The sequence below is a fragment of the Dendrobates tinctorius genome, unplaced genomic scaffold (assembly GCF_039654945.1).
Source record: "Dendrobates tinctorius isolate UK_male_01 unplaced genomic scaffold, ASM3965494v1 ptg000033l, whole genome shotgun sequence".
NCBI lineage: Eukaryota > Metazoa > Chordata > Amphibia > Anura > Dendrobatidae > Dendrobates > Dendrobates tinctorius.
In genome coordinates, this window is record NW_027361701.1 from 8,063,215 (window position 1) to 8,088,556 (window position 25,342).

The following is a 25,342-nucleotide window of genomic DNA, read 5'->3' on the forward strand; positions in this document are numbered from 1 at the left end:
TATAGTGTCTGGTAAAGGTGTGCACAGAGGACCAGGTGGCAGCTCTGCATATCTGCTCTGACGACGTATTTCCTCTTGCTGCCCAGGACGTAGCGACTGATCGAGTGGAGTGGGCTTTTAGCGATTCTGGAGGAGAGAGATGTTTTGAAGAATATGCCAGGGAGATGGACTGCTTGATCCAACCCGCTATCATGTTCTTTGCCGCTTTCTTCCCTTTGTTTCTTCCCAAATACTGAAGGAACAGGTTCTGATCGATTCTCCAATCCTTGCCCGCCCCCTCTGGCGCGCGCGCCGGCTTCCTCCTGCAGCGCTGGAAGGAGGGAGGATGCCGGGGAGCTGTGCAGGACCCCGCAGGCACCATACCGCCCCGCTTTACGCCGGAGGGCGCGGGAGGGGCGGCAACGTCCCGAGTCACACCGCGGTGGAGACGGGAGCAGCATATGGAGGAGAGGCGAACCCCCCAACCTCGGCTGCCCAGCTTCAGTGAGTATCCAGGGCTCTGCTCGCTGGCCACGGCAGCCCCTTGAGACCTCTTCATGCCCCGATAGGGGACAGGAAAAACACTGAGGTAGCAGGAAGGGGAGGGTTATTTATCCTCTTTGTGTTCCTGTCCCCTATTAGGGCGGGGAGACAACCTCCAAGGTGGCTGTCATGGAAGGTGACTAGAGAAATGTAGTTTTGTCCTCACTGTCCAATGGTATAAAATTCTGTAACACACCCAAGGTGTCAATATTATCACTGCACCCCTAGAAGAATTAATTGAGAGGTGTAGTTCGTAAAATGGAGTCACTTATAGGGGGGGTTCTGCTGTTTTGGCACCTTATGGGTTCTCCCAGTGGGTCATGGCACCTGCAAACCATAACAGTAAAATCTGGCGCTCCTTCCCTTCTGAGCTCTGGAACACACCAAAAAGGCAGAGATGCTTACCTGCCCAGGCTTCCAAACAAATGCAAAATCAAGGTGCAGTGGACCCATACAGTTAAGATGGTGGCAACACAGGTGCAAGAATACCGATGAGACAAACACTCACAGCCTATCAATCCATGGAGGGGGCAGTTGCTTGGTATATTAATGCACAATGAAGACTTTGCTGTTCACACAATGGTAATGCACAGCATCCAGGTTAACAGCCGATTAGTTACGCCCATACTATTAGATCAGGCGACCTGCCCAGCGCTATCCAAATGCATCCCATGTGAACAGATACCACAGTTTACAAGACCGAATGGGCCCAACTGCACCCTGAAAAATAAAGTGCAAAAAAACACAAAAAAAAATGTGAGGTATTAGTTAATATTTTGGCCAAAATACGCAAGCTTGTAACTCACGTCACGGGTCCTCACGCTTACGAGTCTTAACACTAAACAAAAATAGGATGCATTTGGATAGCGCTGGGCAGCCCGCTTGATCTAACAGTATGGGCATAACTAATAGGCTGTAAACCTGGATGCTGTGCATTACCATTGTGTGAACAGCGCTGCATACAAGTATTCATTGTGCATTAGTTTACCAAGCAACCGCCCACTCCATGGATTGGTAGGCTGTGAGCGGTTGTCTCATCGGTATTCTTGCACCTGTGTTGCCACCATCTTAACTATATGGGCCCACTGCACCTTGATAGTGCATTTGTTTGAAGGCCTGGGCAGGTAAGCATCTCTGCCTTTTGCTGTGTTTTTGAATTTTTGAAGGATTTTCAAGTCCTCTTTTTGTGCTATTTTTGTTTAGCCTTCTGAGCTCTGCTATGCGCCCAAACAGTGGTTTACCCCCACATATGGGGTATCACCATACTCAGGATAAATTGCACAACAACTCTTGGGGTGCAATTTCTCCTGTTACCCTTGGGAAAATAAAAATATTGGGTGCGAAAAGATCATTTTTGTGAAAAAAATAGGATTATTTTTACAGCTCGTTATAACCTTCTGTGAAGCATTTGGGGGTTCAAAGTGCTCTCACCACACATCTAGATAAGTTCCTTAGGGGGTCTATTTTCCAAAATGGTGTCACTGGTGGGGGGTTTCTACTGTTTAGGCACATCAGTGGCTCTCCAAACGCGACATGGAATCCAATCTCAATTCCAACCAATTTTGCATTGAAGAGTCAAATGGCGCTCCTTCCCTTTCGAGCTCTGCTATGTACCCAAACAGTGGTTTACCCGCATATATGGGGCATCAGCGTACTCAGGAGAAATTGCACAACAACTTTTAGGGTCCAATTTCTCCTGTTACCCTTGGTAAAATAAAAAAAAAATGGATCTGAATTTATTTTTTTGTGAAAGTTAAATGTTCATTTTTTTTTTAAACATCCCAAAAATTCCTGTGAAACATGTGAAGGGTTAATAAACTTCTTGAATGTTTTGAGCACCTTGAGGGGTGCAGTTTTTAGAATGGTGTCACTTTTGGGTATTTTCTATCATATAAACCCCTCAAAGCGACTTCAAATGTAATGTGGTCTCAAAAAGAAAGAATAAAAAAAAAAAACCTGGTGTTGTAAAAATGAGAAATTGCTGTTTAACCCCTTTACCCCCAAGGGTGGTTTGCACGTTCATGACCGGGCCAATTTTTACAATTCTGACCACTGTCCTTTTATGAGGTAATAACTCTGAAACGCTTCCATGGATCCCGATAATTCTGACATTGTTTTCTCGTGACATATTGTACTTCATGTTAGTGGTAAAATTTCATTCATATAACTTGCGTTTATTTGTGAAAAAAACGGAAATTTGGCGAAAATTTTGAAAATTTCGCAATTTTCCAACTTTGAATTTTTATACCCTTAAATCACAGAGATATGGCACACAAAAAACTTAATAAGTAACATTTCCCACATGTTTACTTTACATCAGCACAATTTTGGAACCAAAATTTTTTTTTGTTAGGAAGTTATAAGGGTTAAAAGTTGACCAGCGATTTCTCATTTTTACAACACCATTTTATTTTTACGGACCACATCACATTTGAAGCCACTTTGAGGGGTCTATATGATAGAAAATACTCAAAAGTGATACCATTCTAAAAACTGCACCCCTCAAGGTGCTCAAAACCACATTCAAGAAGTTTATTAACCCTTCAGGTGCTTCACAGGAATTTTTTGAATATTTAAAAAAAAAATGAACATTAACTTTTTTTCACAAAAAAAATATTTCAGGTTCAATTTGTTTTATTTTACCAACGGTAATAGGAGAAATTGGACTGGAAAAGTTATTGTGCAATTTGTCCTGAGTAAGCTGATACCTGATATGTGGGGGGAACCACTGTTTCGGCGCATGGCAGACCTCAGAAGGGAAGGAGCGCCGTTTGACTTTTTCAATGCAAAATTGGCTGGAATTCTGGTCGGACGCCATGTCACGTTTGGAAAGCCCCAGATGTACCTAAACAGTGGAAACCCCCCACAAGTGACCCCATTTTGGAAACTAGACTCCCCCAAGGAACTTATCTAGATGTGTGGTGAGAACTTTGAACTCCCCCAGTGCTTCACAGAAGTTTATAACGCCCGGGCGTGAAAATAAAAAAAAAATTGTATTTTTTCCACAAACATGATCATTTAGTCCCCATTTTTTTATTTTCCCAAGGGTACCAGGAGAAAATGGACCCCAAAAGTTGTTGTCCAATTTGTCCTGAGTACACTGATACCCCATATGTGGGAGAAAACTACTGTATGGCACACGTCGGGACTCGGAAGGGAAGTAGTGACGTTTTGGAATGCAGACTTTGGTGGAATGGTCTGTGGATGTCATGTTGCCTTTGGAGAGCCCCTGATGTACCTAAACAGTGGAAACCCCCCACAAATGACACCATTTTGGAAACTAGACCCCCTAAGGAACTTATCTAGATGTGTGGTGAGAACTTTGAACTCCCCCAAGGGCTTCACAGAAGTTTATAACGTCCGGGTGTGAAAATAAAAAAAATCATATTTTTTTCCCACAAAAATGATATTTTTGCCCCCAATTTTTTATTTTCCTAAGGGCAACAGGAGAAATAGGACCCCAAAAGTTGTTTTGCAATTTGTCCTGAGTAGGCTGATACCCCATATGTGGGGGTAAAACTGTCATGATCCAGGACGGGGTTTCACTTTGGCCCGTCCTGATCAGACTGGGGGTTAATTGTTCCGCCTCTCTCTGGCAGAGGGCGGCTATTTAATGCTCACTGGACCTAGGTCCGATGTCAGTTATACTCCTGCCCTCGGCTGAGTTAGTTGACCTTGTGCCTGATATCTTGCTTGCTTGTTTGGTTTTGATCCGGTTCTGTCCCTGTTACGAGTTCTGCCTGTCCCTCTTGTGCTGCGCTACCTCTCGTGTATGACTCTCTGCTTGTGACCCGACTTCTCTCTGCTCGTCCCCTTGGTACCATGTCGCCCTCTTGTGTATGACCTTTGGCTTTGTCTGACCACCCGTCTGTTTGTCCCTCCTGTGCCTCGATTGCCCGTACTGTGTGTGACCTCCGTTTTGCCTGACTCTGAGTTGTTGTATGGTGTCCTGTCATCTCTGAAAGCAGGACGCTAAGCCCCTCCCCCTTACAGTCACATGACCATAGGTCCTGTGCCAGCTTGCTAACTTCAGTGTCCTCAGGTCCTGTGCATCTTTACTTTCCGGCACTGACAGGATCCTGACACCGATAGTTTGAAGCACGCATTGTCACCTCTGCTGCCCTGCTCCACAGGTATTTTTTAGCACTGTTTCTGTACTCAGGACATGTGCACTGGCTCAGTGAGCGAGTGTAGTGCGGTGTTCCTGACATTATAACTGACCAATACCATTTTTTTTCTCTGCTCCCCTTCTCCTGTGTATGTGATCGATCCTATGCACGCTCTTTCTGAGCAGGTAAAGCAGCTGACTCAGATGTCTCAGAAACTCCTTGGAGAACAACGAGTCCTGGCTCAGTCTCAGCAGCTGATCGCTGACATCGGGGGCTCGGGATGTTACATTAGTTTCCCCTGAGTCTCCGGTTAAGTTTCCGTATACCTTTTCTGGCGATAAAAAGAAGTTCAGAGTTTTCAAGGAGGGCTGTAAGCTTTTTTCATTGAGACCACACTCTTCTGGGGATGAAGGTCAGAGAGTGGGGGTCATTATGTCTCTGTTAAGGGGAGCCCCCCAAGCTTGGGCTTTCTCCCTTTCGACCACGGCCCCTGAGCGTATGAATGTGGATGCATTTTTTGAGGCCCTGGGGCATATTTATGATGAGCCTGATCAGATGCGTATGGCTGAGGACATGGTGATGAGTGTGTGCCAGGGGAAGCACTCAGCCGAGTGGTTTTGTTCAGAGTTCAGGCGCTGGGCTGCTGAGGTCTGCTGGAATGATGCCGCCCTCCGGGGTTTGTTCCGTAGAGGCCTGTCTGAACATCTGAAAGACGCCTTGGCTCTCCACCCTCGCCTGATTCCTTGGAGGAGGCTATGACACAGGCCGCCAGAATGGATCGCAGGCTACGGGCGAGGGGAGTGATGCAAATTGAGACACCGTTATTCTCCCAAAGAAGGGGAGCCTGTCCTACATTGGAAACCATGGAGATGGGAACCATCGACCTCAAAGGGAACGAAAGGAGACAACGGCGCATGGGAAAATGTTGTTTTCACTGTGGCAATGCTGGACATTGGAAAAAGGATTGCCTCTCCCATTCACTGACCAACAAGCGAATGAGCCCGGGTGATTGTCGTGGAGGTCACCCAGGCTCTCAGGTACCCTTTTCTGCCTTTTCAAAAATGTTGTTGCAAGTGGAACTTTGTTGTGGGAGTGTCTCTACATCCACTTCTGCCTTCGTGGATTGCGGATCATCATTGAACTTTATTGACTCTGACTTGGTGGCCAGGTGTAAGTTAGGTACAGTTAGTTTGGAGACTCCCATTCACATTGTTGCCATTGACAAAACACCACTGGTTAAGAATAACGTTATGTTTCATACTGAAGAGTTTCTCCTTAAAGTGAGTTCCTTACACGAGGAACACATTTCATGTTTTGTGATGGACAACCTGCCTGCGGGACTGGTGTTGGGGTTCCCCTGGTTACAATTGCATAATCCTGTAATTAATTGGGAATCTCGGGACATTGTTAAATGGGGTCCCTATGTTCTGAAAAATGTCTTGTTACGGTGTATGTGTCGTCCGTGGGTCTGGAAGGTATTCCGGAGTGCCTGAAAGACTATACGGACGTTTTCTCCGAAAAAGAGGCTGAGGTTTTACCACCACACCGACCATTTGATTGTGCCGTTGACCTGGTTCCAGGTGCTAAATTGCCCAAAGCCCGCTTGTATAACCTTTCGGGTCCAGAACGGGCCGCGATGAAAGAATATATTTCCGAGAGTCTCCGTAAGGGACACATTCGTCCTTCTGTTTCTCCCGTGGCAGCGGGGTTCTTTTTTGTAAAGAAAAAAGACGGTGGTTTATGCCCATGCCTCGATTTTCATGAGTTAAATAAAATAACTGTGAGGAATATGTATCCCCTTCCACTTATTCCTGATTTATACAACCAGTTGTCCGGAGCTAAGTGGTTTTCAAAGTTAGATCTATGGGGAGCGTATAACCTTATCCGAGCCTGGGATGGAGATGAGTGGAAAACCGCTTTTCTCACTACTGAAGGGTTGTTTGAAAATTTTATCATGCCTTTCGGCCTGACCAATGCTCCAGCGTTTTCCAAAATTTCATTAATCATGTGTTCTCTGATTTCATTGGACGTTTTATGGTGGTAAATTTGGATGACATATTCATCTTCTCTCCTGATAAACAGGCTCACATTGGTCATGTTCGGGCAGTTCTCCAAAGGATCCGGGAGAACTGTCTCTTTGCTAAATTAGAAAAATGCTTATTTTTTGTCCAAGAACTGTCTTTTCTGGGGTTCATTGTGTCTGCTGAAGGGTATCGCATGGATCCTAATAAGGTGCAGGCCATTGTCGAGTGGGTTCAACCTTGTGATTTGAAGGCTCTGCAGCGTTTCCTAGGATTCGCCAATTACTACCGTAAATTTATAAGGGGGTTCTCACAGGTGGTTAAACCCCTCACAGACATGACTCAAAAGGGGGCCAATATCAAGAATTGGCCAACCGCAGCGGTAGCGGAGTTTCAGTTTTTAAAAAAATGTTTCATGTCTGCCCCGGTTCTTATTCAACTGGACCTGTCTGAACCATTTATTGTTGAGGTAGACGCCTCAGAGGTGGGAGGTGGGGGTTGGGGCGGTATTGTCCCAGGGACCCGCCACTTTGACCAATTTGAGACCTTGCGCCTTTTTCTCGAAGAAGTTCTCCCCTGCGGAGAGAAACTATGATGTGGGGAATCGAGAACTTCTGGCCGTAAAGTTGGCCTTTGAAGAATGGAGGCATTTTTTGGAGGGGGCTGTCCATCCTATAACCGTAATTACGGACCACAAAAAGCTAGCTTACATTGAGTCAGCCAAAAGGTTAACTCCCAGACAGGCTAGATGGTCACTTTTTTTTTCCCCCCGATTCAACTTCTCGATCACTTTTCGGTCAGGATCTAAAAATGTCAGAGCGGATGCCTTATCACGCAGTCTAGATCCGGTGTCCCCCCCGGAACCCCCATCCTCCATTCTTCAGCCTGGGGTGGTGGTGGCAGATATTTCTAATATGTTGGAACGGGAGATTCGGGAAGCTCAGTCTCTTGCACCTCCGTCTAAGCCGGTGGATAAACTTTTCATGCCAGCTCTATTTCGCCTCAAGGTCCTCCGGGAGTTCCATGACTCAGTTCTGGGTGGACATCCAGGGATCTCGGCTACCCGGAAGGCCATTGCTAGAGTATTCTGGCGGTCTGCTTTAGCCTCAGATGTTGGGGAATATGTGTCTGCTTGTGTTGTGCCCGTGCAAAAACCCCCCATAACCGGCCGGCCGGGGAATTGGTACCACTGCCAATTCCTGAGAGACCATGGACTCATTTGTCCATGGATTTCATCACCAACCTTTCCCCCTCCAAGGGTAATACCGTCGTTTGGGTTGTGGTGGACAGGTTTAGTAAGCAGGCACATTTTGTACCTTTGGGAGCTCTACCTAATGCGGAAACATTGTCCAGATTGTTCGTTGAGAATGTGGTGCGGTTGCATGGGGTACCTTTGAATGTGGTGTCTGATAGAGGAGTGCAATTTGTTTCCAGATTTTGGAGGGCTTTTTGTAAGAGGTTGGGTATTGGTCTGTCCTTTTCATCCACTTAACATCCTGAGACTAATGGGCAGACCGAACGGACCAATCAGTCTCTGGAGCAAATTCTGCGTTGCTTGACCTCAGCCCGACAGGATGATTGGTGTTCTGTTACCGTTGGCCGAGTTTGCATTTAACAACCGCATCAACCAGTCTACGGGTACATCTCCCTTTTTCTGCAATTATGGGTTTCATCCTCATTTTGGAGATTTTTCCCGTTTGAATTCTGGGTGTCCTGGGGCGGATGAGACGATCCACCGGTTGGGGGAGGTATGCCGGGAGGTCCAGAGTAACATTACGAAGGCCCAGGACAAATTTAAATTTTTTGCGGACAAAAAACGATCCGCGGGACCGGTGTTTCAGATTGGGGATAATGTATGGTTGTCCACCAAGAATATAAGGCTCAAGGTCCCCTCTGCGAACCTTGGACCCAAGTTCATAGGTCCCTATGAAATTACCGAAGCAGTTAACCCGGTGGCTTTTCAGTTGTGTCTCCCGCCATCTCTGCGGATCCCAAATGTTTTCCATAGGGCCCTTTTGAAACCTGTGAAGTCCGGTGGGGAGGGATCATCAGCTTCCCCACCACCGGTTTTGGTACACGGGCAGTCGGAGTACGAGGTGGAACGAATTGTCGACTCCAGGTTGGTCCGTCGTGCTCTTTAATATCTGGTACATTGGAAAGGCTACGGTCCTGAAGAACGGTCGTGGGTTCCTGCTCGATCGGTCCATGCGGATCGGTTGGTCCGGGCCTTTCATGCCAAGAATCTGAGAGACCTGGGGGTCCGGTTTGCCCCCAATTGAGAGGAGGGTACTGTCATGATCCAGGACGGGGTTTCGCTTTGGCCCGTCCTGATCAGACTGGGGGTTAATTGTTCCGCCTCTCTCTGGCAGAGGGCGGCTATTTAATGCTCACTGGACCTAGGTCCGGTGTCAGTTATACTCCTGCACTCGGCTGAGTTAGTTGACCTTGTGCGTACGTGTGTCTTGTGCCTGATATCTTGCTTGCTTGTTTGGTTTTGATCCGGTTCTGTCCCTGTTATGAGTTCTGCCTGTCCCTCTTGTGCTGCGCTACCTCTCGTGTATGACTCTCTGCTTGTAACCCGACTTCTCTCTGCTCGTCCCCTTGGTACGTCGCCCTCTTGTGTATGACCTTTGGCTTTGTCTGACCACCCGTCTGTTTGTCCCTCCTGTGCCTCGTTTGCCCGTACTGTGTGTGACCTCCGTTTTGCCTGACTCTGAGTTGTTGTATGGTGTCCGGTCATCTCTGAAAGCAGGACGCTAAGCCCCTCCCCCTTGCAGTCACAGGACCATAGGTCCTGTGCCAGCTTGCTAACTTCAGTGTCCTCAGGTCCTGTGCATCTTTACTTTCCGGCGCTGACAGGATCCTGACACCGATAGTTTGAAGCACGCATTGTCACCTCTGCTGCCCTGCTCCACAGGTATCTTTTAGCACTGTTTCTGTACTCAGGACACGCGCACTGGCTCAGTGAGCGAGTGTAGTGCGGTGTTCCTGACAAAAACACTGTTTGGGTGCATGGCAGAGCTTGGAAGGGAAGGAGCACCATTTGACTTTTTCAACGCAGAATTGGCTGGAATTGAGATCAGACGCCATGTTGCGTTTGGAGAGCACCTGATGTGCCCAAACAGTGGAAACCCCCCCAATTCTAACTCCAACCCTAACCCCAACACACCCCTAACCCTAATGGGAAAATGGAAATAAATACATTTTTTTAATTTTATTATTTTTCCCTAACTAAGGGGGTGATAACGGGGGGCTTGATTTACTATCTATGGAGGTTTTTATTTTTGACAGCTGTCACACGCTAAGAGACACTTTTTATTGTAAAAATAGTTTTCGCATCACCACATATTGAGAGCTATAATTTTTCCGTATTTTGACCCACTGAGTGATGTCATGTCTTATTTTTTGCGGGACGAGTTGACGTTTTTATTGGTATCATGTTCGGGCGCGTGACATTTTTTGATCGCTTTTTATTCCGATTTTTGGGACGCAGAATGAACAAAAACCAGCGTTTCATAAATTTCTTTTGGGGGGTGCGTTTACACCGTTCCGCGTGCGGTAAAATTGATGAAGCGGTTTTATGCTTCGGGTCAGTACGGTTACAGCGATACCTCATTTATGTCTTTTTTTATGTTTTGGCGCTTTTATGCAATAAAAACAATTTTATATAAAAAATTATTTTTGCATCGCTTTATTCTGCGAGCTATAACTTTTTTATTTTTTCTCTGATGATGCTGTGTGGCGGCTCGTTTTTCGCGGGACAAGATGACGTTTTCAGCGGTACCATGGATATTTATATGTGTCTTTTTGATCGCGCGTTATTGCACTTTTTGTTCGGCGGTATGATAATAAATCATTTTTTGTTTCGTTTTTTATTTTTTAAGGGGTTCGCTAAAGGGGTTAAGTAATGGCACAGTTTTATAGGGCAGGTCGTTACGGACGCGGTGATACCAAATATGTGTACTTTTATTGTTTTTCTTTTTTTTATTTACAAAAAATGAATTTATTAGGGAATTTTTTTTTTTAATTTAGCGATTTTTTTTTAAATTATTTTTACTTTTTTTTTTTTTTAAACTTTATTAGGTTGTCCCAGGGGGGACATCACTGTGACAGATCAGCAATCACAGGCAGTGTGCAGGTTTCCTCCTTGCCTGCGCTTTGCAGGCACTGAGGAAGCCAGCTCCCTGCAGGCCCCCGAAGGTCCCCGTCGCCATCTTGGATCCGGGGACCTGCAGGGAAAGAGCCCCCCGCAGCAGCGCTGCACATTACGCTGCTGTGGGGGGCTCAGGGAAGCATGGAGGGAGCCCCCTCCCTGCCGATGCTTCCCTTTAACCCCCGGTACACCGCGATCGTGTTTGATCGCGCTGTGCAAGGGGTTAACGTGTCGGGGGTGGTCCGTGACCGCCCCTGACACATTGTGCTGGGTGTCAGCTGTGATAATCAGCTGACACCCGGCCGCGATAAGCGGCGCTCACCACGTGGGCGCCGCTGATCGCGCTAGACGTACTATCCCGTGCATGGGCATAGGGGCCCGGGTCCCATGGACTGGATAGTACGTCTGATGTCAGAAAGGGGTTAACTTTTAAACCTTAGAATTTCCTAACAAAAAAAAAAATTGGGTTCCAAAATTGTGCTGATGTAATCTAAACATGTGGGAAATGTTGCTTATTAAGTATTTTAGGTGACATATCTCTGTGATTTAAGGGCATGAAAATTCAAAATAAATTTTCACCAAATTTCCGTTTTTTTTTTCCACAAATAAACGCAAGTTATAGCAAAGAAATTTTTATCACTATTATACAGTACAATATGTCAAGAGAAAACGATCTTAGAATCACCGGCATCCATGGAAGCGTTCCGAAGTTATTACCTCATAAAGGGACAGTGGTCAGAATTGTAAAAATTGACATGGTCATGAACGTGCAAACCACCCTTGGGGGGTAAAGGAGTTAAAGAAGTTACAGGTCTGTGAGAGCCAGAAATTTTGCATGATTTTTAGGTGACCAAACACTTATTTTCCACCGTAATTTGCAAAATAAATGTCAAATCAGACAAGGTGATTTTCTGGATTAGTTTTTCATTTTGACTCCCATAGTTGTGGTCTACCTATGATGTACATTACAGGCCTCTCTCATCTTTTTAAGTGGGAGAACTTGCACAATTGGTGGCTGACTAAATACTTTTTTTTTTCCCCACTGTATGTGTCTTGTTAGCCTTCTTGGATGTCTTAGAGAGTGACATGATGTACCCCAGTATGTCCCTGCTTTTGCCTATATGCTCCAATAGGGAGAGCCGTGGCTTGCAAGTGATTATTTCAGAGAAGTGGCCAATGAGTGTGCCTCAGCTCAGAGTTGTTACCCAGCCCAGTGCACTGTGACCCTCTGATGCGATGAGGCTGCTAGCCACATACTCGTGTTTAGAAAGTTGGCCGGGTGGAGAAAGATGGCTGCCGAGGGTTGCACAGGGGCATGAGAGACGCCAAGAAATGTTTCTCAGTGAGCGAAAAGCGTCAAGACAGGCCCAAGCCAGGGACTAAATTTCTGCAGCCAGCCGGAGCGTCTCCGGCAGGGAGAGCGGACACCATGGGAAATAGCACTCCAAGCACACCTGCAGGAGCCCGCCGCCAAGGTTACTGATCCTTCGTGGCCCGGACACACACACAGCCCCGTTTACCAGCGGTGTGTGTCCCGGAATGGAGCGGCCGCAGGAGAAGATGAAGCACAGGACCCGGCCTGCTTCTGCTTCCAGGTCAGCTGCTGTAGCATGGATGGTGCAGAGGATCCTCCATTCACCACTCCTTAGTCAGAGACGAGGAGAGGGACCGTATGCCTTCCTTCAGCGCTGTATTTCAGAGGTAATGCAGTGGAGACTGCATGGACACCATAGGTGCCTCTGAACATCCAAGAGGTTAACTCCTCCAGTATGGGACAGGGCTGAAAGGAACTGTCACCCCTAAAAATATCTCAGGCCTCAGGCATACCGGTAGCAAACAATCCAGGAGGGGGTAGTGGAGTAGGTTTCGGGAGAGCAGCGCCCTTGAGGGATGTCGCCCCTTGATATCCTTTAAAAAAGATAAGAATAAAAATCAAGAGAAAAATAAAAAATAAAAATGAAAAGCTAAACATGTGGTCTGAAGATCAGAAACATGTGCCTCCTACTGACACCAAGCTAAAACTGGATTGGCTGGAGCCAGCGTGTGGGTGTATACTGCAGAGGAGCTAATCTTTTTGTGTTTACTTAGTGTCAGCCTCCTAGTGAAAGCAGCATAGCACCCATGGTCCTATGTCCCCCAATTAGACGAAGGAGAATGTAAATTACTCTTTCTTCACTGCCCAATGGTATAAAACTATGTGACACAACTGCGGTGTAAATATGATCACTGCACCCCTTGATGACCTCATTAAGAGGTTTAGTTGTTAAAATAGGGGTCACTGTTCTAGTACCTCAGGGGCTCTGCCAATGTAACATGGCACCCTCAAACCAGTGCAGCAAAATCTGCTCTGTAATAAGGCGCTACTTCAATTCTGAGCTTTGCACTGTGCCTCAAAAGTAGTTTGCAACCACATATGGGGTATCGGTGTACTCAGGAGAAATTGCACAACACACTTTGGGGTTCATTTTTTCCTGTTACCCTGTGAAAATACAAAATTTTGGGCTAAAAAACAGTTTTGTGGGAAAAATTGTATTTATTTTCACAGCTCAGTGTTACAAACTTCTGTGAAGCACCTGGGAGTTCAAGGTGCCCAATACACATCAATATACACTGTTCAAAAAATAAAGGGAACACAAACAACAAAATATAACTCCAAGTAAATCAAACTTCTGTGAAATTAAACTGTCCACTTAGGAAGCAACACTGATTGACAATCAATTTCACATGCTGTTGTGCAAATGGAATAGACAACAGATGGAAATTATTGGCAATTATCAAGACACCCTCAATAAACGAGTGGCTCTGCAGGTGGGGACCACAGACCACATCTCAGTACCAATGCTTTCTGGCTGATGTTTTGGTCACTTCTGAATGATGGTTGTGCTTTCACACTCGTGGTAGCATGAGACGGACTCTACAACCCACACAAGAGGCTCAGGTAGGGCAGCTCATCCAGAATGGCACATCAATGCAAGCTGTAGCAATAAGGTTTGCTGTGTCTGTCAACGTAGTGTTCAGAGGCGCTACCAGGAGACAGGCCAGTACGCCAGGATACGTGGAGAGGGCTGTAGGAGGGCAATAACCCAGCAGCAGGCTCGCTACCTCAGCCTTTGTGCAAGGAGAAACAGGAGGAGCACTGCCAGAACCCTGCAAAATGACCTCCAGCAGGCCACAAATGTGCATGTGTCTGCACAAACGATTAGAAACTGACTTCCTAAGGATGGTCTGAGTGCCCGACGGATGGGGGTTGTGCTCACAGCCCAACACCATGCAGGACCCTTCTACCAAGGATCACATCTGATGAAGCACGAGTGTGAACATTGAAGAACTTGGTAAACGTATGAATGAAAGGCCATGTCGCAGCTTAGCAGAGCTACGAGGCCTACGCCTGATGGCGAACTCTCCAAGAGGCCCTCCCGAAACACGTGGAGTGTGCAGTCATCCCACCGTGGGCGTGCTTTACATCTTAGACGGTAAGCTTCAAGAGCAGTGGACAGCATTCATCGAGCAATGGTAGACCTGGACACAGGGAGACCTTCTCATAGACCCTCTGGGATGATGAATAGAGAATCTGAGAGCCGGAAAGGCTCAACCCTGAACAGGAAGGCACGTAGGGCTCTCACATGGTCCAGTTTGGAAGAAACCGCTCTCGGTGATAGTGAGACGGACAAAAGGATGCAAGTATGATGTCCCTAAAAAAAAAAAAAAAAAGGGAAACCAACTTAAAAAGAAAGGTTGGAACTGGACATAGGACCCCCTTGTCCTGGTGAAAAACCAGGCAAGGAGAGCCACAGGAAAGCGTTGCTAGCTCTGGAAACCGACTATTGAGGAGACAGAGACCAGGAAGACGACCTTCCAGGAAAGTAACCTGAAAAGCTCAAAACGGAGACTCTTGTAGGACCTTGAGCACTAGATTAATATCCCAGGACGGTCAGTAGGGGGGAAAATGGAGTGAACGACTCCTTGATGAATGTCTTAAGCTGCCAGCGAACAGCCAGATTCCCTTGAAAAAAAATAGAAAGGGCAGAAACTTGTCTCCTAATAGAAGTAAGGGATCATCCGGAATTCAGACCCAACTTCAGAAAGGACAAAATGGATGTGAAGTGAAAAAACCATCGGAGCCACCCGTTGAGTCCCACACCAGCCGTGAAGAACTGACGGATTCAGCAACCATTCGCCTGCGGCGAGACCCTCTCGGCCGAGAAGTCTGCCACTCAATTTTCGACTCCTAGGATGTGCACCGTGAAAATTGCTGGGACATTCTGTTCGGCCCAAGATAGGATCCAAGCGACCTCTGACATCACTGCCTGACTTAAAGTTCCCCCTTGATGATTGCCACAGGCCACAGCCGTGTCATTGTCGAATTGGACTCGAGTCGGATATCCGTGGAGAAGTTCCAGGATTTCTCCTTAGCTGTGACCATCAATCCCGACCAATCAACCTTGGAATGCTGCTCCCCAGCCGAGAAGACGGGCATCCGTCGCTACTGTCCTCCGACGAATGGGCAGGAAAGACTTCCCAAGATGGACCGATTGAGAACACTCCCACCATTTCAGGTAGAGTTTTACCCATGACGGGTTTGAGACACCAATCCAGGGAACGAGACAACCTGTCACATCTAACTAGAAGGAAGAGTTGAAGAAGACACATGAAGAATTGAGCAAACGGGACTGCTTCCAATGAAGCAACCATCTTGCGTAGGTCATTCATGCAGAAACGTAGGGAGTGGGGAGAGCGACCTCAGAGAGACCGAACCCCACACATAAGTGCTAGAGACTTTTCTTTGGGTAGGAAAATCTTTGTCTGGGTGATGTTGAAAAACATTCCCAGGAACACAAGACATTGTACCGGAATCAGAGACGATCCAGCCCACACGGGAAAGAATGTGTAGAGTGATCCATACACTATCCTGGCACACCAAGGGTGATGCGGCCTTGAAGAGTATGTATTCTAGATAAGGAAAGACGAGGATGCCCCTGCTGCGTAGAATGGCCATCGCTGTCGCAATTATTTTTCTAAACACTCTGGGGGCATTGGCTATGCCAAACGGCTGCACTATGAACCATAAGTGAAGTCCTTGTTGAAGTCTTCTGTCTCCATGGAAGCTATCACGGATTTAAGGGACTCCATCTTGAAGTGACGCAGGTGCACATATTTGTTTAGTAATCTGAGGTCCCGAATGGGCGAGCTGAACCGTCCATCTTGGGGACCACAAACAGGTTTCAATAAAAACCTGAGAAATGCTCTCGTGTGGAAACGGAGATAATATCGCCACCTTGGGGAGGGAGTTGACAGCATAGAAGAAACCCGGAATGAGAGAGGCAGTCTTCAGAGGACAAGACTCGAAAAGGGAAATGAAAACGAGGGATAGTGGAAAACGTTGTCCTGTAACCATAGGAGACGATGTCTTGGACCCACGCGTGTCGACTACAGACAGCCGTTTTACCTGGAAATGAGGGAGACGACCACCCACCCCGAGGGACTCTCTGGGTGGGGGAGAACAGTCATGCTGAGGAGAATCTGTTGGCGCATTACCTAGTTTGAGCATGTCTTGAGCGCCAGATCAGGGCTGGTTTAAGAGGGCCTTTTCCTTTGTTGACGCACCAGGGATCTGTCCTGTCGGGGGTAACTGTGGTGGGAACCTCTAAAAGAAGCGAGAGGGAAACAGTACGCCGTGGCGAACGTTTGGCTCTCTGTTGGGGAAGAGACGCACTCCTTCCTCCCATGGTGTTGGAAATAATCTTGTCCAGCTCCTCTCCAAGGAGCTGAGAACTGTGGAAAAAAGACCGGTGAGGGACCTCTTGAAGCGGGGTCCGCATTTCAGGACATGAGCCAAAGGATTCTGTGGATAGTGCTGATGTTGCCGTCTGCTATGGCTAAACAGACGGCTGCACTGAAGCAAGCGAACACGAGGTATCTTGCTTTGTAGCCAATCCTGTCCGCTAGGCTTGCCAGCTCGTCCGCAGGGACACCAGAGAAGATACACTGGCGGAGATGTTTTGCCCAGGCAGAGGCTGCTTGGCTACCCAGGAAGCCTGGATAGACGGGCAGAGGGTAGAACCGCGGCCTCAAAGGCGGACTTGGCCAGAGAATCAATGTGTCTGTCAGAGGGTTCCTTAAAGGAGAAACCGTCGGACGGGGGGTATAGTATTTGTGGCTCGCCAGGAGAACGGAGGTCTGCCGAGGGAGACACTGCCTACAGGTTAAGCAGGTCAGGTAAAAAAGGATACAGGACGCTCCAGCGTTTTCTTCTACAGGGACGCTTTTCTGTGTGCTGCCATTCCACCATGAAGATCCTGTTGAACTCTTCGTGATTGGAAAGGCACGAGAAGGGCGCTTCATTTTCTTGAAAAACACAGTCTGCCCACTTAGAGATCTCTGAATTTTTTATGTTAAGAGTCTCATTAATGGTGACGATAAACAAACCACCATGTCACACAGTTTGGAGACCTGTGCTGAGTTCAGATCTGATCTGACTCAGGACGAGGATCTGACTCCAGCATCTCGAGAGCGTCTGATGTAGGTGATGCCGTGGAACTAATGCGGGCGCGCCTTTTGGAACTTCTGGTCTTCCTGCGATGGGGATTTCTCTGGGTATGCGAAGGGTTAACAGCCGACGCATCCGAGGTAGGCAATTGTGACCCGCTGACAGGAGTAGGATGAGGAAGCCTTTCCAAAACCGAGGCCAAAATGTGAGATACTTTGGTTAGGTGGGGTGTCACTCACTCAGGAGGGGGAGCAGTATCATTGCGAGCAATGGGGTGGGCTCCGGGGAAGACATATTAGACGGCCAAAAATTATGGCAAAGAGATGAGGTATGACCAGAGGGCAACTTCTTTTTATGGGAGGATGGAGGCTCCCTGGGTTCAAATATACATTGTTCATGTATCCAAAGAAGGTAGTGCAAAACAATGTGAACGTCATATGGGACAATATAATAGACAATATATCACAATACATTACTAACATTGGACTGTAACTGACCAGTTGCCAAAAAATTTATATAGAATGAAAGGGAAGGACGAATCCAAAACGGCAACCAAAGGTCATAGTGAAAAATATATTTTATTTTGTGGAAATGCAAGAAACAAATGACTAATAAAAACATGCAAGTACTAGTTAATCATTGATAACACATGATCAGGACCCAGGGCACTGGTACTGTGGGCAATGAAATGAAATCTACATTTAGAGACAAGTCTATAAGTATTCTCAAAGCAACATATGCCCACAGTAGATTTCATTTACTTTTGCTGTGTTTATCCTGATGAAATGACGTTTTTAAGTCTTATATGACAATACTGGTATATTACTGGCAATATGGTGCCCTGGGTCCTGATCATGTGTTATCAATGATTAACTAGTACTTGCATGTTTTTATTAGTCATTTGTTTCTTGCATTTCCACAAAATAAAATATATTTTTCACTATGACCTTTGGTTGCCGTTTTGGATTCGTCCTTCCCTTTCCTTCTATATTGTTCATGTATCGCCAAGCAGAGGGGGAATATACAAATTCCTTTCCTAGTGAGATCTGGACCAAGGACCCTTGCGCTGCAACGCAACAGTCTAAAACACTGAGCCACCATGCTGCCTTGGAGACACAGAGATCTAGGAAGAGACTGAGCAAGGAGAGCGCTGCTGGAGATGAGATCTGACCCCCCCCCAGAGACAGATAGTTTACAGGCCTGAAAACTGGCTACAAAACTGTAAGCAGAGCCACAGGGAAGCAGGAGCTGCAGGTGAGGAGCTACCGACAGGGTGAAGATGGCGCCGGTTCGTGGGTGTAGCCTGTTGCACGTGCAAATTTCCCGCTCTGTGAGGCATGGAGGGAAGGAGGGGAGGTGCGTGGTGAAGCCGGGTCCAGGAGAGAGCCGTGCTGATAGGTCGGCGGGAGGTGGGCGGAGCTAGCTGGAGAGTCGGCGCGTCTGATAGGGGGCTAGCGGGGGGCGTGGCCTAACCCTGCAGTAGGCCTGAGTTGGAGTCGGGGGAATAAATTTTGGCCGAGAGCGCAGGGGGGGCATGGTCATTATATATAAATTACATTTTTTTGTTTTTGAAGAGGAGCCCCCCACTGCCGCATGGAAGTACCTGTCTTAGAGACCCCACATCCTACTTCACAGAGAAGGCGCTTGAAGACGGATTTGCGTGCTGAGCTCTGGGCCACTGTACATCACCAGTAGCCGTAGGTACGATTCAGTCTTCCTCCCCTGAACTATGTAGGCTATGGAGGGCGGGCGGGCAGGGGGGTATTGCCAAGGACCAGTCCGCATCTTCCGTCTTCCTACCCCTAGGCGACCGGCTATGGAGGGCGGGCGGGCGGCGCAGGGTGGTAGTGGCAAGGTCCAGTCCGCATCTTCAGTCTTGCAGATGCCCCAAACATGCTTGGAGTGTTAGGAGGCATGGGGTCCTGCCTGGTAGACACGAGAGGGTACAGTAGTGATGCATTCCCACACTGTGCTCACGGTCTCTAGGGGGGGGAGGAGCAGAGTGACCAGTTACACTCCATCGCCCAAATCACAAGCTGAATCTGAAAAATAGAGATCATTAATATAAAACAACAAAACCTAAAAGTAGATACGGGGCTGAGAGGAGCCAGTGTCCAACTCCTACTGACACTAAGCTAAAACTAAGTAGCCTTCTGCCAGTTGGTGAGTATACTGCTGGGGAGGAGCTAACTTTCTTTTGCATAGTGTCAACCTCCTAGTGGTGGCAGCAGACACCCATGGTTTCCTGTGTCCCCCAATGAAGCGAGAGAGAAATTAAGTACGAACACTGCAAATTTTCCAATTTGTGGGGTATGTTTCTTCGTGACTGCCCAGGGTAGATATACGTCAGCGCTAGCAAGGATTTGTTCAGTGCCGACGTTGGTCTACGGTGTGTGGTCTCGCAGTGCTCAGGACCCCCAGAGTCCTGCAAGCGCTGCAATTTCTGTGCAGAGCGGTTGCTCTGACACATGACATCATCAGGATCTGATTAGATCAGGTCCCGATGATGTTAACCCTTTGCCATCTTCTAGATGCCGCAATCGCGGCATTTAGAAGATAGCAGGAAGAGACCCCCTGCTATACCCACCTCTCCGACGCCCCCCATGACGACATCAGAGTTGTTCTGGCAGCCGGAGGTCATGCGTTGTCCTCTGGGTCTGCCAGCTACGGTGGCTTGTTAGGCTCAGCCTGCAGCTGAGTCTAACAAGTGATCTGCCTGTGCAACACTGACAGGTCTCTTGCAATGCAATACACGCCCCCGCAGGAAGCTAGTGCGAAACACGTGTTGTGGTGAAAGAGGTTGCGTCATTCACACTCACCAGAGACCTGGCATCAGCGTTTTCATAGGTATTACCTTTTTTTTCCCTTTATGTATAACCTTTGTGGATTTATGCAGCAATCCTCTAGTACTTTCTCAGCCGTGATATTATTCAATTGTGCGGACATTGAGGTTATTTTTATCTGCAGTATATATCAGACTGGGTTACCATCATTCAGGTGCAATTTAATGTGGGTTTCTATTACATTCAGAGTGAGTTGCCTGTAGTGTTGTCACAGATTATTTCCACACAGTATTTATTGAATCTTAATGTTGAACCCTTGAGGCTTTATGCAGCAATCCTCTAGCACTTTTTCAGCTGTGATACTATTCAATCTTGCTGCTATTGAGGCTTTTTATTTTAACCTGCAGCATATATTAGATCGGGCCACGACCATTCAGGTGCAATTTAATGTGGGTTTCTAGTACTACACTGTATTTTTGTATTTTTATCAGCCACGATATATTTAGTTATTTTGACACTGAGGTTATTTAATTAAGTTACATGTATCGGGCCTGATTTATATTCACTATATTTTTTTAATACTGTGGTGTGAATATTACCTACATTTATAGAGATTATACTCTTGTTGGAAATTATTTATAATTACGTATGTGCAAGGATTCACATTTCTCTGTGTGACTATAATAACCAATGGCATGAATGTTTTAAGCGCCTCCTGCTGGGCATTTTTGTAATTTTATACTATTTGTAATGTTTTTTTCAATAAAATTTGATATTTTATTCTCATACTGGATCTCTTCATGATTTTTGGTGCCGTCATGGTATATTGGCCCAAAAATGTTTGTTTCTGACATTTTGAAGTGCCAGAATATATGTGGTCTTTGGACTAATTTCAAGTATATTTATATGTATTGCATTGTAAGAGACCAGTGATCAGACAAATAAAAATTTAAGTCAAAGTTAAGTAAAAAAGTTTTAAAAAAAAAAATCACAAAATAAAATTAAAAAAAAGAAAAAATATTAAACCAATAAATACATATATTTTTCAAAACAAAAAATATTAAAAACCAATAAACACATATATATTTTTAAAAACAAAAAGACTTCTTTTATAATACAGTTTTTGTGAAAAAGCGGCAAAATGTAAAAAAAATATATAAAAATGGTATTACTGTAAGTAATCGTACTGACCCGAGGAATAAAGCTGCCTTACTAATTTTACTACACACGCATCGTCATTAAAAGAAAAAAAATTTCCTGAATTCCTGGTGTTTGATCATTCCGTCTCCCAAAAATCGGAATAGAAAGCAATCAAAAATTTTCATGTGCCCAAATATGGTACTAATAAAAATGTCAGCTCAACCCACATAAAACAAGCCGTCACATGACTCTGCCGGACAAAATATGGAAAAATTATAGCTCTCAAAATATAGTGATGCAAAAACATGTGTTTCTTGCAATAAAAAGCATAATTTAGTGTGTGACAGCCGCCAAACATAAAATCCCGCTATAAAATCTGGTATCCCTGTAATCGCACCGACCTCAAGAATAAAGTCGCCTAATCACTTATACCGCATAAGGAACGACGTAAAAAATAATAAAATAAAACCAATTCTACACATACTGTTGATTTTTTCATTCTGCCTCCCAAAGATCGCAGTAAGGCTCGGTACACACTTATCCTGTGTTCTGCTCTGAGCGCTTACACCGGGGTTTCTGTGTAAATCTCTGAAATAGGCGATTCAGACGGAACCCCCGGTGGAAGATTCCCTATAATGAGGCAGATGGAGATACTGTGGACGCCATAAGACCTGTGATCTGGCGGTGTCTGTCTTTTTAGTCATACATAAAATTACAGTCAGCCAGTTTTGTGCACCTCTGAAAAGAATGACACCGCTGAACAGAGGCCAGATGGAGTCCAGAGTAACTCTGCTGCTGGATCGGGGATTTCATCTGTCACATCAGAGATTTAGATAGAAACCCCAAAGTAAGTGCTCAGCGTAGATAGCCAGATAAATGTGATCCCAATGTAATGTAAAATGTTCCCAATAAAAGCTTAAACTCATTCCACAAAAAAAGCAAGTCCTCACTAAGGTCCATCATCTGTTAACAGAAATATAGGGGGCTTCCATGTTACTGGAAGCAAAGGCTCTGGAAAAGCTAAATGGCTTCTCACACGCCAAAAGAAATTCTGCGCTCCCAAATTCAAATGCCCCCCTCCCTTTTGTGCCCCACTGTGTACCTAAACCACATACATCATCCACATGTTTGGCATTTCTGTAGTGAGGAGAGCCCGCCTAATTTATGGGTGCATGTATCCAGAAGCACGGGCTGGGCATAACATACTGGTGACTGCAACGTTCTGGTCACTACAACGGCAGTTTATATTTTTCACTCAGCAGCATCCAGTGCTGCCTGTTTATGGAAAAAACTTATGGAGTCAAAATCATCTCTACACTTGTAGATAAATTCCTAAGGCGGTTTAATTTCCAAACTGGGGTCACTTGAGGGGGGAATTCTGCTTTTCTGGCATTAGGGGCTCTTTATATAGTCTGTAAACTAATTTGTTCTCCAAGAGTCAAATAGTGCTCCGTCCCTCCCGAGTCTTGCTGTGTGCCTAAGCAGTACTGTACAGCCACATATGGGGTATTGCCAAGTTCAGAGGAAATTGTGTAACACATTTTGGCACCATTTTTACCCATTTGCCAGAGTGAAAATATAAAATATGCAGCTAAAACAGTTTTTTTTGTGGTAAAAACGTAATTATTTATTCTTCACTGCCCAATTGTATCAATTCTGACACAGTTGTGGTGTCAGTGTGATCACTGCACCACTAGATGAACTCACAGATGTGTAGTTTGTAAAATGGGGTCACTTACTGGAGTTTCAAACCTGCACTGTAATATGGCGCTCCTTCCCTTTCATACCCTGCCGTGCTCCCAGACAGTTTTCCACCACACACTGGTTATTGGCATACTCAGGAGAAATTGCACAATAAACTTTGGGGTCCATTTTTTATGAAAATAAAGTGGGGGCTAAAAATAGCATTTTTGTGGTAAAAATGTTTTTTTATTTTGACAGCTCAATATTATAAAATTCTGTGAAGGTTCAAGGTGCTCATCATACATCAAGATAAATTCCTTGAGCTAGTTTCCAACATGGTGTCAATTGTTATGGGTTTCCGCTGTTTAGGTACATCAGGGGCTCTTCAAAAGCGGCATAGCGCCCGCTAATTATTCCAGCATATTTTACATTCAAAAAATCAAATGGCGCTCCTTCCCTTCCGAGCCCTGCCGTGTGCCAAAACTGTAGATTTCCCCCACATATGGGTTATCGGCATGTTCAGGAGTAATTGCATAAAAAAATGTATAGTCCATTTTCTCCTGTACCCTTGCGAAAGTAAAACAAATTAGGTCTAAAGGAAATTTTTTGTTAAAGAAAAGTAAACATTTTTTCCTTCCACATTCCATTCATTCCTGTGAAGCATCTGAAGGGTTAATTAACTTCTTGAATGTGGTTTCGAGTAGCTTGAAGGGTGCAGTATTTAGAATGGTGTCACTTTTGGATATTTTCTGTCATATGGTTCCCCCCCCCCCAAAACTCACTTCAAATGTGATGTGGACCCAAAAAAAAAAAAAAAGTTTTGTAAATTTTGTTGCAAAAATGAGAAGCCGCTGGTCAACTTTTAACCCTTCATAACAAGAAAAAAAGTTAGGTTTCAAAAATTGTGCTGATGTAAAGTAGACATGTGTGAAATGTTGTTTATTAACTATGTTGTGCGATATGACTCTGATTTAAGGGCATAAAAATTTAAAGTTTGAAAATTGCAGTATCACCTGTATGCTGATGACACGCAGATCTACCTATCTGGACCCAACCTCACCTCCTTACTGACTGAAATCCCACAATGTCTGTCTGCTATCTCAGCCTTCTTCTCTGCTCGCTTTCTCAAACTGAACATGGACAAAACAGAATTCATCATCTTTCCCCAATCTCACTCTACCACTCCACCAGACCTATCCATCAATGTCAATAGCTGCTCTCTTTCCCCAGTCCCGCACGCTCGGTGCCTTGGGGGTGATCCTCGACTCTGCGCTCTCTTTCAAACCACATATCCAAGCCCTCGCCTCCTCCTGCCGCCTCAAACTGAAAAAAATATTTCCTGGATCCGCTCATTCCTCAACCACGAAACCACAAAAACACTAGTGCATGCTCTTATCTCCCGTCACGACTACTGCAACCTCCTACTCTCTGGCCTCCCCTCTAGCACTCTGGCTCCGCTCCAGTCCATCCTACACTCTGCTGCCCGACTAGTCCACCTGTCTCCCCGCTATTCCCCAGCCTCCCCCCTATCGCAGGCCCTTCACTAGCTTCCTATTGCCCAGAGGCTCCAATTCAAAACCCTAACCATGACATACAAAGCCATCCACAACCTGTCTCCTCCATACATCTGTGACATGGTCTCTAGGTACCTACCCGCACGCAGCCTTCGATCATCTCAAGATCTCCTTCTCTACTCCCCCCTTATCTCTTCTTCCCACAAACGCATACAAGACTTCTCCCGTGCTTCCCCCATACTCTGGAACTCTCTGCCGCAACACATCAGTTTCTCACCATCAATGGAAACCTTCAAGAAGAACCTGAAGACCCACCTGTTCCGACAAGGCTACAGCCTGCAATGATCCTCGGTCTACTGAACCACCGCACAAACTGCTCTACCCTCTCCTACTGTAGGTCTGTCCCTGTAGACTGTGAGCCCTCGCGGGCAAGGTCCCCTCTCCTTATGTACTTGTGTGTCCCTTGTCTTACACATGTTTATTATACTTGTCTATATTTCCCCTTTTCACATGTAAAGAGCCATGGAATCAATGGCGCTATATAAATGCATAATAATAATAATAATAATAATAATAATAATAATAATAATAAATTGCAACATTTTCACAATTTTCGCCAAATATCAAATGAATGTTACCACTATCGTAAAGTACAATATGTCACAAGAAAACAGTCTCCGAATCACCAGGATCCATTAAAGCGTTCCAGAGTTATAATCTCATAAAAGGACAGTGGTCAGAGTTGAAAAAAATTGGCATGATCACAAAGGCAAAACAGGCTTTGGCACGAAAAGGTTTAATAAATGCAAAAACATATTGATTTAAATTCACTACTTGCAAACTGCTAGGTTTCACGAGAAAAAAGAACCTCGTTCACTTTGAGATGTAGAAGCTTTGCCTTGTTAAGAGATTTTTTCAGACTTTAAAAAT

The 25,342-nt window shown here is 45.7% G+C and overlaps 1 protein-coding gene across 1 annotated transcript in view; it reads right to left on the reverse strand.

Annotated features, from left to right (window-relative positions):
* L3MBTL2 (L3MBTL histone methyl-lysine binding protein 2) overlaps nt 1-25,342 on the reverse strand; it is a 308,748-nt gene that overhangs the window by 282,933 nt on the left and 473 nt on the right.